Genomic DNA, 13,796 nt, shown 5'->3' with positions numbered 1-13,796 from the left:
GAAGGGACGAAATATTAAGGCTGGGATGTGTGATTTAAAATATGAACAAAGAAGGCTTTCCTGAGGTATCATTGTGTAAAAAGCAAAAGAGATGAAGGACTAAGCTTGGTAGATATGTTGCAGAAAAGTGCTCTGGTAGAGTGGAGACTAGGAATAAAGACTCTGAGACAGGACTATGTCTGGTATCTTCCAGGACTAGCAACAAGATTAATGTTGCTGAATAGAATAAATGAAAGGGAGAGTTCTCTAAAATAAGTTTTCAGAGCTAAGGAGAGAGATAATGCCAGTGTATTAGGGCCTTGTAAGTATTATGAAGATTAGCTTTTATGTAAATGAGCTGAGAAAACATTGGAGGATTCTGATCAGAAAGATAATACAATCTGCAAGACATTTTAAAAATCTCACTGCTGTGTTGAGAATAAACTCTGTTGGAGTAAGGGCAGAACCAGGGAGACCAATTAAGAGACTAATGCAAAAATCTAGATAAGCGATTAATAGACGATGGTGGCCTGGTGCAGGAGGCTAACAGACTGATAGCAATGGAGGTGATGTGAGATAGACAACTAATTAATATTTTGATGAAAAAATATGGTTTTTTCATCAACATTTACCACATCTGGTAATCTTCATTCTTTTGTGTAGATCCACATTTCTATATGGGAGAACTTTCCTTCTGTCTGAATAATTTCCTTTAACCTTTCTTGTAGTGCTAGTCTAGTAGAGATGAATTCTCTCAGCTCCTGTTTGTTTTAAAAAGTTTTTATTTCACATTCATTTGTAAAAGGTATTTTTGCAAATCTAGGTTGACTTTATTTTTCTCCTTTGATATTTAAAGATCTCTCTCAGTTGTCTTCTTGATTGCATGGGTTCTCATATCAAGTCTACAGTTTACCTTAACTTTGTATTTTTATTTGCATTCTGCCTTTTTTCTAATTCCTTTATAATTTTCTCTTTATCATCAATTTTCAACAATTTGATTATGATGCTCCTTGGTGTGGTTTTCATCATGTTGCTAGAGGCTTGCTGAAATTCTTGAGTCTTGGATTTATAGTTTTCATTGAATTTATAAAAAAATTTGTTCATTATTTCTCAAAAAATATTTTCTGTTCTTCCACCTATTTGACTCAAATTACTCATATATTAGACACCACAAGTCAATGCTCTTCTGTTAATTCTCCACGCCCTCTAGTTTCCTCTTCTTTCTATGCTTTATTTTGGATAGTATATTGGTACATCTTTAAGTTTACAGATCTTTCCTTCTGCAACATCTAATCTGTTGTAAATTTTTTACCTTCAGATATCACAATATAACCTAATAAATTTCTTTATAGTAATTTCTATTACTTAGAACCAAAATTATCCTAAGGAGTTTACTATTCTAAAATATATCTTCTGTATAGCTACCAGAATAACCACCTTAAAATGCATGTCTGACTATAAGGCCCTATGTAATCTGGCCTTACATTCCTTCTCTGACCTTATCTCCTTCTCCTCTCCATCCCACTTATTCTGCTCTATTCTTACAGTTCTCCTGACTGTTCCTGACTGTCTAGACATGTTCTTGCTTCAGACTATTTGTAGTGGCTGGAGAAAACTCCTTCCTAGAGTGTCTTTCCACCAGGTATTAGCCAGGTTTACTCCCTCATCCCCCTCACATCTTTGCTCAAACATCGTCTTTTCAGTGAGGCTTGGACCAACCACCCTGTTAAAACTGTAGCACACTCCCCACCAGCACTCCTAATTCCTCTTACCCAACTTAATTCATTTTTAACAACACTTTCACTTCTAATACTTTATACATTTGCTTATCATTGTTTATTTTTAGTGTTTCCAATAAAATGTAGATTCCACTAGGTGTTTGTTTTTGTTTTACTATTTTGTTCACTAATACATTCACACACCAAAAATAATACCTGGAATGTAGTATTTATTTTGTGTTCTCAATAAATATTTGTGGGAGTGAATGAATTAATTCCTCTATGGAAAAATCCTTCAGTGATTCTTTGTGAAAAGTAGAACATTAATGTTCAAGATTGTTAGCAGGTCATACAAAATCTGCTTGGAATAAATGCCTACTGATCGGTCACAATTCACCCTCTGCAACTCTTTCTTTGCTCTTTAAAATTCTATCATGCTACTCATCACTTAGTGCACATACAATGCTGTCTCATGCTCCCATATCATAGTTGGTAAGGTAACTTCCATGTTTCACTGTCGGCTTATTCCCAGTTTTCCTTTAATACTCAACTCATCCCCAGAGTTCTTCAGAATTAGATTGCATTCATGATTTTATTCAGTAAAATTGTGATGTAGCACTAAACTCTGGTTATTTTTATTTCTCTCATTTAATTTTTTCATTGATAACAACAAATAATTGTCCAATATAAACTGCACGAGTCTCAGCCAGGTGTTGCTGATACAAGGGATAAATAAACCAACTACTGTAGTTCAAGGAGCTGCTTTAAAGCATTCAAAGGCTCCCAAAAGTTTTTAGAATAAGGTCCAAATCCTTGACCCAATATCGAAAGCACTTCACAGTCCTTCCCTGGCCTCCTCTCTCTTTAGATTCACTAGTGTAGACCAGGTGCCCACTCGGCTCCAGTGATTCTAAACCACTTGTATCTTATTATATCATAGCTCTGTATTTCTACTAGTGTTGGTCTAGTTCAAATTTATTCTTATTAAGAGAAATCTAATAAAATTTTAGCTCCAGTGAAAGGTTTGTATGTGTGGTGGTGGTGGGGAGAAGGGTAATAGTGTAAGATGTTGAAAAGGAGTACAGCCAGACTTGGTGGGAAACAAAAGGCTTTCAAGAATTATAGCTGCTACTGTCTGTCTTTTGTTCTCCAGAGGCTTTGCTCTGTTTCCCTTTCTTCTTCCTCTGGCAGTTTTCTCTGCTTACTCATGGTTTCTGATCCTACAGCATATTGGCTCACACATGACATTGACTCACTCCTTTGTCTCTAGTCTACTTTGCCTTAGCATAAAGTGACCTACCAGAGCAGCACACCATCACACATGTACACCATCGTGAGTATATTCTTTTTTTTTTTTCACATTCTTGAAAGATAACCTCATTGACTCAGCTCTGCCTGCTGATCAGTTCTCTGTGGGTCAAGTCAGCTATCTCAGGAGTGGGGGCTCAGATGTTTCAGAAGCTATATGTGAGGCAGGTTAAATGAGAAAGAAAAGTCTGGCATACCTGGCAAAATGTGAGTACACTGCACCCTCAGTGTTCAAACATATCCTCTCTTTCTGGCTTATTGGAAGAAATATGAAAGGAATTTATGTCAAGTCAGATCTCAGTTCTACTACTTATTTCTATGGGACTCTTGATCAGTATATCACAGCTTCTGCAGCCTCATACACAAAATGTGGATAATGTACCATGCAGGGTTACTGTGAGGATTACATAAGAAAAAGATCAGTAAGTGCCTTACATAGGGATTGGTTCATGATAAATACCCCTAAAATATTACATTCCTCTTTCTTTGTGTCTACGAATTTCAGCTATGGTATCATTTCATCTTGCGAATCTGCTGGGACTCCTTTCCAACAACAAGCAGAACTGTAAGCCTCTCCTTCTCTCTGTGTTATCATAATACATTTTATTATTTATCTTACTGTATTAAACTGTTGCAATTTCTGGGTTTTTTTTCCTCCACTATAGTGAAATCAACTTGAAGTCACTACTTTTTCTTACTTATTCTTGTATCCCCACTGCTAACACATTGTTTAGCATATAATAGAAATTCAATGTTTTTGAAATAAATGGATGAATGAATGCTGCATGGATGAAAACGAATGAATGAGTGACAGTGGGATTGAGCCAGTCATTCAATAAAGTAATACTAGAAATGAAGTTAACAACCTTATCCCACCCACTCTTAATTAAAGCAGTTCAAAGGACCAGGCCAGAGTCAGCCTGGTTGACGAATAGGACAGATTCTGTGTGCCAAAAGCATCACACTGTTTGAAAATATTTTTCTTCTAAATGGAAGCCCAGGAACAAAGCCTAAGTTAAAAGCCCCTTAGGCTATGAAGAAACAATGGAAACTTGGAGTCATGAACTAAGCCCCATTTCGACTTTGGATAAAACACCTAGTTACACTTTCTATACTCATAAGGAAGGAAATTTTAAAAACCTGGAGGCTCTGAAAGTGTGAACATCATCTTTTTATATTTTAAAAATCTTTTAATTCTCCAGAGGTTATAGTGGGTTTTTTAAAGTATTTGCTACATTTCTATTCTATCTAAATCTGTGTCCTACTTTAGACGAAAGAGATAAAAATCACTGCATTTTCATAACTGAAAATCTTAAAATGTAGAACACTCATCACCCTAAACCAGGGTTTCTCAACCAGCACTACAGATATTCTGGGCTTGATAATTTTTTTTTTGGGGGGGGGGGGGGTGGGGCTCTCCTATTTGAGGGGTTGTCCTATGCTTTGCATGATGTTTAGTAGCCACCCACGCCTTCTACTCACTTGCTACCTCTGCTCACTAGAAGCACCCCCGCCCCAAGTTGTAACAACCAAAAATGTCTCCAGACATTGCCAAATGTCTCCTGGGAGGCAAAATAACCTTCGGTTGAAAATCATTCACTATAATAAATATTTACAGACAATTATTTAGGATACTTGATCTTCCTTTTTTCTCAGTCTGCCAAGTTATATTTGCTGTGCCAAAAAAGTCTTGAGATGGCATCTAGTCCCTCATTCTGAGTTTCAAGAGAGATGTAGCTCCACCAACTCAGAACCATGGTAACCGAATATAATATAGGCCGTGATACTGCAAAATATTTGTCATTAAGGATTTTGATAGAAGTGTTTGTGAATATGATAGAGAAGAAGGCATTTAGCTAAAACCTTCAGAGTTAGAGGGAGTTACACGGGCCCAGCAGATCACTAAAACAGGAAGTTTATGGTGGCATTGTTTAATGACATGAGATTTAAAGCTGGTACTTTGTAAGAAGAAAGGCAGAAGAGTGATATGGATGAGGCAGTGAGGAGCCACCACCTACAGGTCCAGAGGTATGAGGGGTATGGGAGAGAAAACAACTACCACTAAAAGAGGACCAATGGAGAAGCAATCCTTGGAGGAAAGACAGGTTTAAGTTACAGAAAGAAAATGAAAAAGATATTGAGCCCATAGGAATTTTGCTGATGACTGATCCTGAGATCCAGGGAATACAGGCAAAGGAGTTCAGAAAATGTGGAAGATGGTGTCAGAAAAAGAAATGTTCAGAGCCATATGGGAATTACAGACTGGAGGTTGGTGGATGACTAGGAAGTCTTGGGCTTCTTGTGGTGACGTATGTAAACAGGAAGAAAAGGAATGGTAAGTCCTGATAGTCACAAGACAGATGGATATAAGGGTCTGGCCAGGACACACTAAGTTCTGGGTATCCCTTTTAACTATGGCTGAGGAAAGGAGTATGGAGGCTAGGGAAGAGACAGCTTATAGAATCTCTACTGATATATCCTGACATTATCTACATTAATTTCAGTCCCTTGACCGTTTCTTTTCCAATAACATTGTCCTCCACCCGACCTGAGGTGTTCCCTCCCATGGGCACATCCTTTCACTACAAAATTATCAGTAATTTAATTCTATCTATAGACTCAATTTCAAGCACCATGCTCTTTAATCATTACTTCTTACTTAGCTTACTCTCTCCAGTTTTCCAAATTCGAATAATTCTTCACCACAAGGAAGCTCAAATCTACTTATCTTATCACTTTTCACTGTCTCTCACACTCTCAAGCCCTCTTTTCCCTCCATACCTTGCTAAAATGCCATGGTTGGTCTGTATAATCACTCCTTGTTTACATCTTCCACTTTTCCCCCCCTTTTCATGTCTTTGCATCCACTTTTGTGAACCAAAACAAAAGTTGAATTCAAATAACAACTTATTTGACTGCTGTCTACTTTATTTGTCTAGTTCACATATTTTCCCACTCTCTTGGGTGACTATTTCATATCTTCTTTTCTCTCAAATTCCAACATCTCTTCCCTATTGCCATGTCAGCTGATGACCTTCCTTTCAATTTCACTGGGAATACAGTAGAAGTAATTAGGATAAATTTCTATACATTCCCACCAGCACATTTCTCTCCCTGCCTATATCTGCGTCCATGGAATCTGCTTCCCCTTCTCTCTGTATGAGTATAGTATCAGTAACCCTAATAAACACCACACCCTATACTTTGACACTAGATCACATCCCCTTTCCTCTACTCAAGGATATATCAAAGCAATTCTTTTTAATGTATTATTAGCTTTTTCCATCCCTATTGGATCATGTTTAGACAATGAACATACACTTATTACTTACATCTCTTTAAAACATTCCTTTTTGACTTCACATCCCCTTTCAGCTACTGCTCCATTTCTTCTTTTCTCTCTGCAGCAAAAATCCTTGGAAAACACTTCTACACTTGTTTTTCCAATTTTCCTAGTCTCGATCTATATTAAATCCATTCTAATCTACTATCTCTGATAACACTCCACTAAAACTTCTTTTATCAAAGTCAGCAAGACCTCTATAGTGCTAATCAAGAGTAAATTCTCATTACACATTATACTCTACCTAGCTGTGGCATTTGACATGGCTGATTATTTCCTGCTTCCTATTCCGAAAACATTTGTTTCACTGGTTTTTCAGAACCCTCTGTTGGTTTTCTTTCTACTTTTTAAATTATTCCTTCTAATTTACCAACTTGTTAATGTCATCATGTGCCAGCGTTTAGTGCATATACTTCCTGTCTTCTCAGTTTATACCATTTCTTTGGTGACCTCATTCAGAATCATGGCTTTAGATATAATATATATGCTAATGATTCTTAAATTTACATTTCCAGTAAGAATTACTCCTCTCAACTCCAGACTCATGTACTCATCTATCCATTCAGCATAAACCATTAGATGTCTCAAACCTAATGATCAAAATTAATTTATCAATTTGTGTTTCTGTCTTATGAAAGACAGAAATGACAAATTCATTTTCCCATCACTCAGGATTCAGTTACCCTTGAGTCCTCCTTCTCTCATGCCTATATCAAATGCATCAGCATATCCAGAATCCTACTAATTCCTCACCATTACCACCACTAACATTTTAGCCCAGACCATCATAAACTCTCACTAAATATTTCAATAGTACCCTAACTTGTCTCCTTAATTCTATCCTTAATTACTTATAGTTTATTCTCAATATATCATGCAATGATTCTGTTCAAACCTATCTTAAGTCAGTTCAGGCTACTATTGCAAAAATACCACACACTGGGTGGCTTAAACAACAAACATTTATTTCTCACAGTTCTGGAGACTGAGAAGTCCAAAATCTAGGGCCTGGTGAGACCCCACTCTTGGTTTATATATAGCTACCTTCTAGTTGTGTTCATATGGCTAAGAACAAAAAGAGAGGAAGCGAGCACCCTGTATCTGTTTTCTTATAAGAGCACTAATCCCATCATGAGAGTTCCACCTTCATGAACTAATTACCTCCCGAAGGCCACATCTCCAAATACCATCACATTGGGGACTAGAGTGTCAATATGTGAATTTTAGGGAAACACAAACACTCAATACATAGCAAAATCTATATCAGATCATGCCATTTTTCTGCTGAACACTCCCTTCCCCCTCCCCACTACCCAATAGATTTTAAACTGACCATGAGAAAAAGCTTAAATTCTTATTAAGACTTGAAAGACTTATACGGTCTGCTCCCTGTCTTAACCCATTCACTTCTCTGTTCTCGTCTCCCACTATTCTCTAAGGCACTCATCTCCAACTACCTGGCTCTCTGCTGCCCTTCAACCATTCCAAGCAAGTACCTTTGGACTTACTGTTCCGACTGTTCATTGTTTCCCCAGATAACTATAAGACTGAATTTCCTCACCTTCTTTAGGCTATTTATATCAACCTAAGGCCATCTCTGCCTACACTATCTCGAATTACCCCCTCTTAAAAACAATCCTTGTGGTTATTTCTCTGCATTAATTTTGTCTTTATCACCTATCATAATGTAACATTTAATAAATTTATTTATTTGACTAGTTTTATTATTTGCTTTCTCTTCTAGAAATCTAAATGAATAATATTGATCTCAAATGCACATTTTATTTAGGCATAGTTTGGGTTAATATTTTCATCAGTGATGGAAAATGGCTTAAAAGCAAAGCTATCATTACTGAATAAAAAGCAGCCGCTCATGATGCCAAGGTTTTAAATTTGTTGTCAGTGATCAGAGTTACAAGTTCTACCTAAAAATACCATTGTGGCTGTCAACATTTGTAGAAGGCTTATTTCATAAGTGATTTATGCTGTGACTTTCCTCATAGTATGGAAAAGTTAAATGCAGAAGGAAATCCTAAAGAAAGAGAGAAATTTGAAAATGTAGGCTAATGAAAAGGATAAATTATTCAGCTAAAGTTTTAAATAAAGCAAAGTAGAAATAGAAACAAAAGAAAAGAGGGGAAAATATGCTTTCTATGACACTTATAAAAATAAAAACAGTTTAGGTTTTTAAAAGCTATAGAGACAGTAGGGCCTTGAAGAAGTTTGGTCTTGTTCAAATCATTGCCTTAATTACTTAAATACAAGTAGTTAGAAAATAACTGATAGCTGGGCATAAACATCCAATGGGAAGAATTACCAGTTCGGTAGTAGACTTGCTTTATGTACATAAATACATAAAATGTATACATACAATCCTATAAATATAATATAAAGAAAAACTTAAAAATTTGATAATTTAGTATTTTAACTATATCTTCCTATGTTTTATATTATAAAGAATACTATAGATGTTATAAAAGAGATAGTCGAAGATGTCAGATAAATGCACTAGACTTAAAATATACATTGAGAGTATAGAAAAACATTTTAATATAATAATAAATGAAATCATTAAGAAAATGAATGTATATATCCGCAAATGTACATACAAAGTAGCATCTCATTGTGTTTTTTTGCTTAAAATTTATCTTGAAAAACATTAAATATTATTATGGTTAAAAAAAAGAAAATGAGTGTAGAAAGTGAGTGACTTTGATTTTGGTAGGGTTGTAGAAGTTGAAAGGAACCAAAGCAACTCTTTCACCAGGTAGAGTACTGAAAATGGGGAAGCTACACAGAGAGATCACTTTAGAGATAGACACAGGGTCCTCATCATGAACTCAGTTGAGAACTTATAAGAACCAGCTTTTGAGGAAATTTTATAAGGACAGAGAAAGAAAATCTGATGAAATTAATAGAAAAGGACATATGTTCGAGAAGCTAGAGGAAAGGTTGAGCATATTGAATAGAGACAGGACATATATTTTAGAGGAATGCAAATCAAACTTTTAAAGATAAATCTATGTCTAAGAAGAAAAATACCCTGGAGGAGATTAATGGCAGATTGGATATTGTACAAGAATCAAGTAGTAAACTTAAAGAAATAGCAATAAAATACATCCAAAATGAAACACACAGACAAAAAAAAAAAAGAAAACTGAAGAGAAATGTAAAGAGAATTACTGAATTGTGGGGCAACTTCAAGAACCCTAATATATATGTAATTGGAATTCTCAAAGAGGTAAGAGAAAAACATAAAATTATTTTAAGTATTTAAATAAGGCTGGAAATTTTCCAAATTTGAAGAAAATTAAAAACCCACAGATTCACAAAGAACAACAAACCCCAAGATCAAGAAACATACAGAAATGTACATCATGATACTTCATAATCAATTTGCTCAAAACCAGAGATAAAGAGAAAATCTTAAAAGCTACCTGAGAGAAGACATATTATATATAAAGGGGAAAATATAAGGATGACAGCAGATTTTATATAAGTAACAATGCAAGCTAGAAGGCAGTGAAACATTTTTATAGGTAAATAAAAATTTTAAATGTCAACTTAGAATTTCCTTCTAATCAGTGAAAATTTATTTCAAAAATAAAGGTGGAGTAAAATTTTTTTTCAAACATAAAAAAGCTAAATAAATTCACCACCAGCAGACCTCCATGACACAAAATGTTAAATGAAGTCCTTGAAGAAGAAAAATAATTCTAAATAAGACCTAGGTCTACACAATGAAATGAAAAACACAGGAAGAACACAGATAAATGTAAAGAACAACTTTAAATTTGGCAAATTAGAGGCAAATGACAAATTCCTTGAAAGACACTAAAGTATCAAAGTTCACTCAAGAAGAAATAGACTACATTGATCACTCAATATCTAGTAAAGAAATTGTACAATATCTAGTAAAGAAACTGTTAAAATTCTTCCCAGGTTTCACTTCAAAAAAAAAAACCTCTAGGCTTCTCTAGTAATTTTACCATACATTTAAGGAAGAACTAATACCAATTCTATACAAACTCTTCCAGTAAAGTGAAGGTGAAAAAATCCAACCTGATTCTAACAACCTACAATAGCCAAAACAACTTTGAAAAAAAAAAAAAACAAAATTGGAGAAGTTACATTGTCTTACCTCAAGATTTATAATAGAGCACCAGTAATGTGTTAACATCAAGATAGAAAAATAGATCAAGGGAACAAATCAGAAGCCTAAAAATAGGTATTCGTATATATGAATAATTGATATTTTATGTAGTTGCAAGGCAACATATGGAGAAAACACTTCAGCTATGCATACTTTGAGTAATTAATTGGTTTATTAGGTTATTCTTGAGAAAATATTATCAGTAAGTAAATCTGGGAAATCACCATGTTAAGAAGTTAGTTTTCCATCTCTAAAATAGGCATAAAAGAGACAGCTTATATAACTGACTCAAGGAAGATTTTGTATTTCTCTAAATGACTCCACAGGAGACAATATTTTTCTGTAAAATTCAAATGTAAATATTAACTAACATTATTTCCAACAATAGCAAAAAGCAGCTATAGCCTAGTAAAGGGAAAAATACTCTTAGATCCATTTCTCTTGCTCTTAGATAAATTTTAAACATTAAATGCCACTGAAAATATTAGCAAGGAGCTAAGAAATATATGCTAAAAATAAGCACATAAATAAAAAAGCCCTAGAGTATTTCTAAAATATGCAGTTTCTAAAAAGTTAATTATTCACTAGGCTGAAATATGATGCATCAAAAGGTTGAGTTAAAATTGGCTATTTAATAGCTCTAATAGAGACTCCTATCAATTTTAAAGGTGAAATTATTTCTTCTAATTCATGACAGATAGTGAAGACTGTTTTAACACTGGATCTGATATATGCCAGCAAAATATGCATTTTATGTGCAAAGGTAAGAATTATACGTCATAAAATAAAACGCTGCAATAAAATTCTGAACTTTATTTCTAAAATAAGTTTACTTTTACTTTATATTTAACAATCTTTTTTTTATGCATATACTGTATGCCAAGAACTGTCCTAGGCTCTAGGGATGTAAAGAAAATCACAGGTCCCAAGACTGAGAGACAAAAATATAAACAACTTAATGACAGAATCTATCACAAAGGTACGTACATAGGATCATATTAGAGAGACATTTAATCAAAGCTAGAAGTAAGAGGAGGGGACAGGAAAGGAAAAGCATTTCCAGAGTTTAAGATAACTGAATTGAGTTTAAAAGAAACAGCAAGATTTAGCTAGGTAAAGATGGAGGAAGGCCAGCAGGCAAAGGAAACAGTCTGAGCAAAGAAAAAATAAAGTATGGTATGGTACATTTGGAGCTTTGAAAATAGTGGTGGGAGAAAGTGTCTTTATTAGTGGTATTATTATCATCATCATCATCATCATCAATTTTAGCTTTTATGGGCTGGGGCAAGGGCTGGCTTCATGAGCATGCAATTTGCACACTCAAAGAAATTCTATGTTTAGAAGGACCCTATGCTTGGTTTAATGCTCTTCTGTCATCATCTTAAAATTCTTAATAATATTTGAACAAGGCACCTGTATTTTCATTCTGCATTGAGCCCCACAAATGATGTAGCCTCTCCTGGCTGGAATATAAGTTAGTAAGGAGTGAGAAGAACTATAAGAGGCCATCTCATAACAGTCTCAGTGGCATGGTTTAGAGTTTGAGTTTTCTTTAATAAGTAATCGTAGCCACTAAAAAGAAGTTAAACTGGAGTGGACACAGTCAGTTGTGAATTTTTTAACAATAACATAGATTCAAATATTATTAATAGAATGGAAGAAAGGCTGGAGGTTGAGGAGATAATGAAGAAGCTACCGTAGTAATTCAGAAAAGAATTAGTACTACATAGAATCAGCAAATGTCAATGGAAACAAGATGCGAAAAAAATCTCCAGAGATATTTAGGAAGTATAATTATAGGACGTGGTGACCAATAATATGAATGAGGGAGAAGAGTTAGAGAATACTCTTTACTAAGCCATTCACCAAAAGAAAATGTTCAAAAAGAGACAGGCTTTGGGGGAAGACAATTTTCTTCACCTTTCTATATTCCAGCTACACATACAGTACAAGAGTTAGATGGTTGCTTCTATGTAATGTGATCTCAGAGGCTCTAAATGTTCCCCCTCCTCCAATTTACTCCTGAAGAAGTGAGTGATTGCACGTGCCACTATTAATCTCTATCTTCTGTGTTAAGGCATTAAGAAAAGAAGGCCTCTGGCAAGTTGCAGATATGTTATCTGATAGCGATAATTGTCAACCTCCAATTACTTGGAGAAGGGCACCTTGATAGGGCAGGGAGGAGAAGTAAGCATGATTGTGCTGTCTAATGGTCTGGGTTGTTGGAGTTGAAGAAGGAACACAAAAGAAATGTGAATCGAAGACTCTTTTTGCCTCCTTATTTGTGAAACAAGGTAGCCTGTAATAAATGGGTTTTTGGAGAACATAATACAAAGGGCCATTTTAATTTTCTTAATAAGTTATTCAGTAGAAGAATCATGTTAAATAAAAGGCAATACAACCAGGAACTTCAACAGCTTTAGTCTTCCTTTTGAAAGTCTGTTTCTTGGTTTTGATTCAAGTATTTTGCTACTCTGAGCAGTACATTATGATGAGGTACCAATTAACAAATCTTTCTTGAAGGTGGAATTTGAATTATAGATATCAAGTTGAAGATTTTAGAGAGACATTCTGTTGGAAAATATTTACAATTTATGCATTATGAATCCTAGACACATGAACACACGCATATTCATTATAAATCCTTTTCTTTGAGGGCATATCATGGAGAAATCCCCAAGAAAGAAGAACAAATAACAAAAAGACAACAAGATAGAAAAGAGAAAAAAATAGAAAAATGTAACATGAATCCTACAGATTCTAAAACTGAAAATTAGAATTTCAGAAAGATTAGAGCTATATACAGGGAGTAAATGTTCAAAATAATAAATAAGAAATTTCTAGAACTGAAGCCTGCAAGTTTTCAGACTGAAAGTGCCCATCAAGTGTTTGGCAAAGTGGGTAAGAAAAGGCACATAGCAACATAGACCATAAAATCTGAGAACGCTGTGAGCAAAGAGAAGATCTTAAAATCTGAAATAGATACAAGTATACATGAGAGTAAAAAGAGGAGGAAGAGGAGAGGAGAGGAGAGAAAGATTACATTCAAAATATCTAGAATTAGAATGCCATCAATTTTATAATGGCAAATGTTGAAGCTAAAATAATATGGAGCAATCCTTTAACACTTCTGAGGAAGTAATAATTTTCAACATAGATTCTATCTATAGCCCAAATAATCAAAGGTAAGGGTAGAATAAAGATGTTTTCCATCATAAAATCCTTTTGTTCTCTGGTAGCTACTGGACATAAACCAAGAGAGAGGAAGATGCTGGATCTAATACTGGAGAGGAGA

The 13,796-nt window shown here is 34.8% G+C and overlaps 1 long non-coding RNA gene across 1 annotated transcript; it reads left to right on the top strand.

The window, feature by feature from the left end:
• Positions 1–2,963: 2,963 nt before the first annotated feature.
• LOC112476212 lies at positions 2,964–13,793 on the top strand. Its single transcript, XR_003044987.1, has 3 exons — positions 2,964–3,030; positions 3,511–3,570; positions 13,741–13,793. It is a non-coding gene; the product is annotated as an uncharacterized LOC112476212 (long non-coding RNA).
• Positions 13,794–13,796: the final 3 nt, after the last annotated feature.

The sequence above is a fragment of the Pteropus alecto genome, unplaced genomic scaffold (genome assembly GCF_000325575.1).
Source record: "Pteropus alecto unplaced genomic scaffold, ASM32557v1 scaffold12, whole genome shotgun sequence".
Taxonomy (NCBI): domain Eukaryota; kingdom Metazoa; phylum Chordata; class Mammalia; order Chiroptera; family Pteropodidae; genus Pteropus; species Pteropus alecto.
Note: the sequence above shows the minus strand (reverse complement) of the source record. Positions and strands in the feature narration are given on the sequence as shown.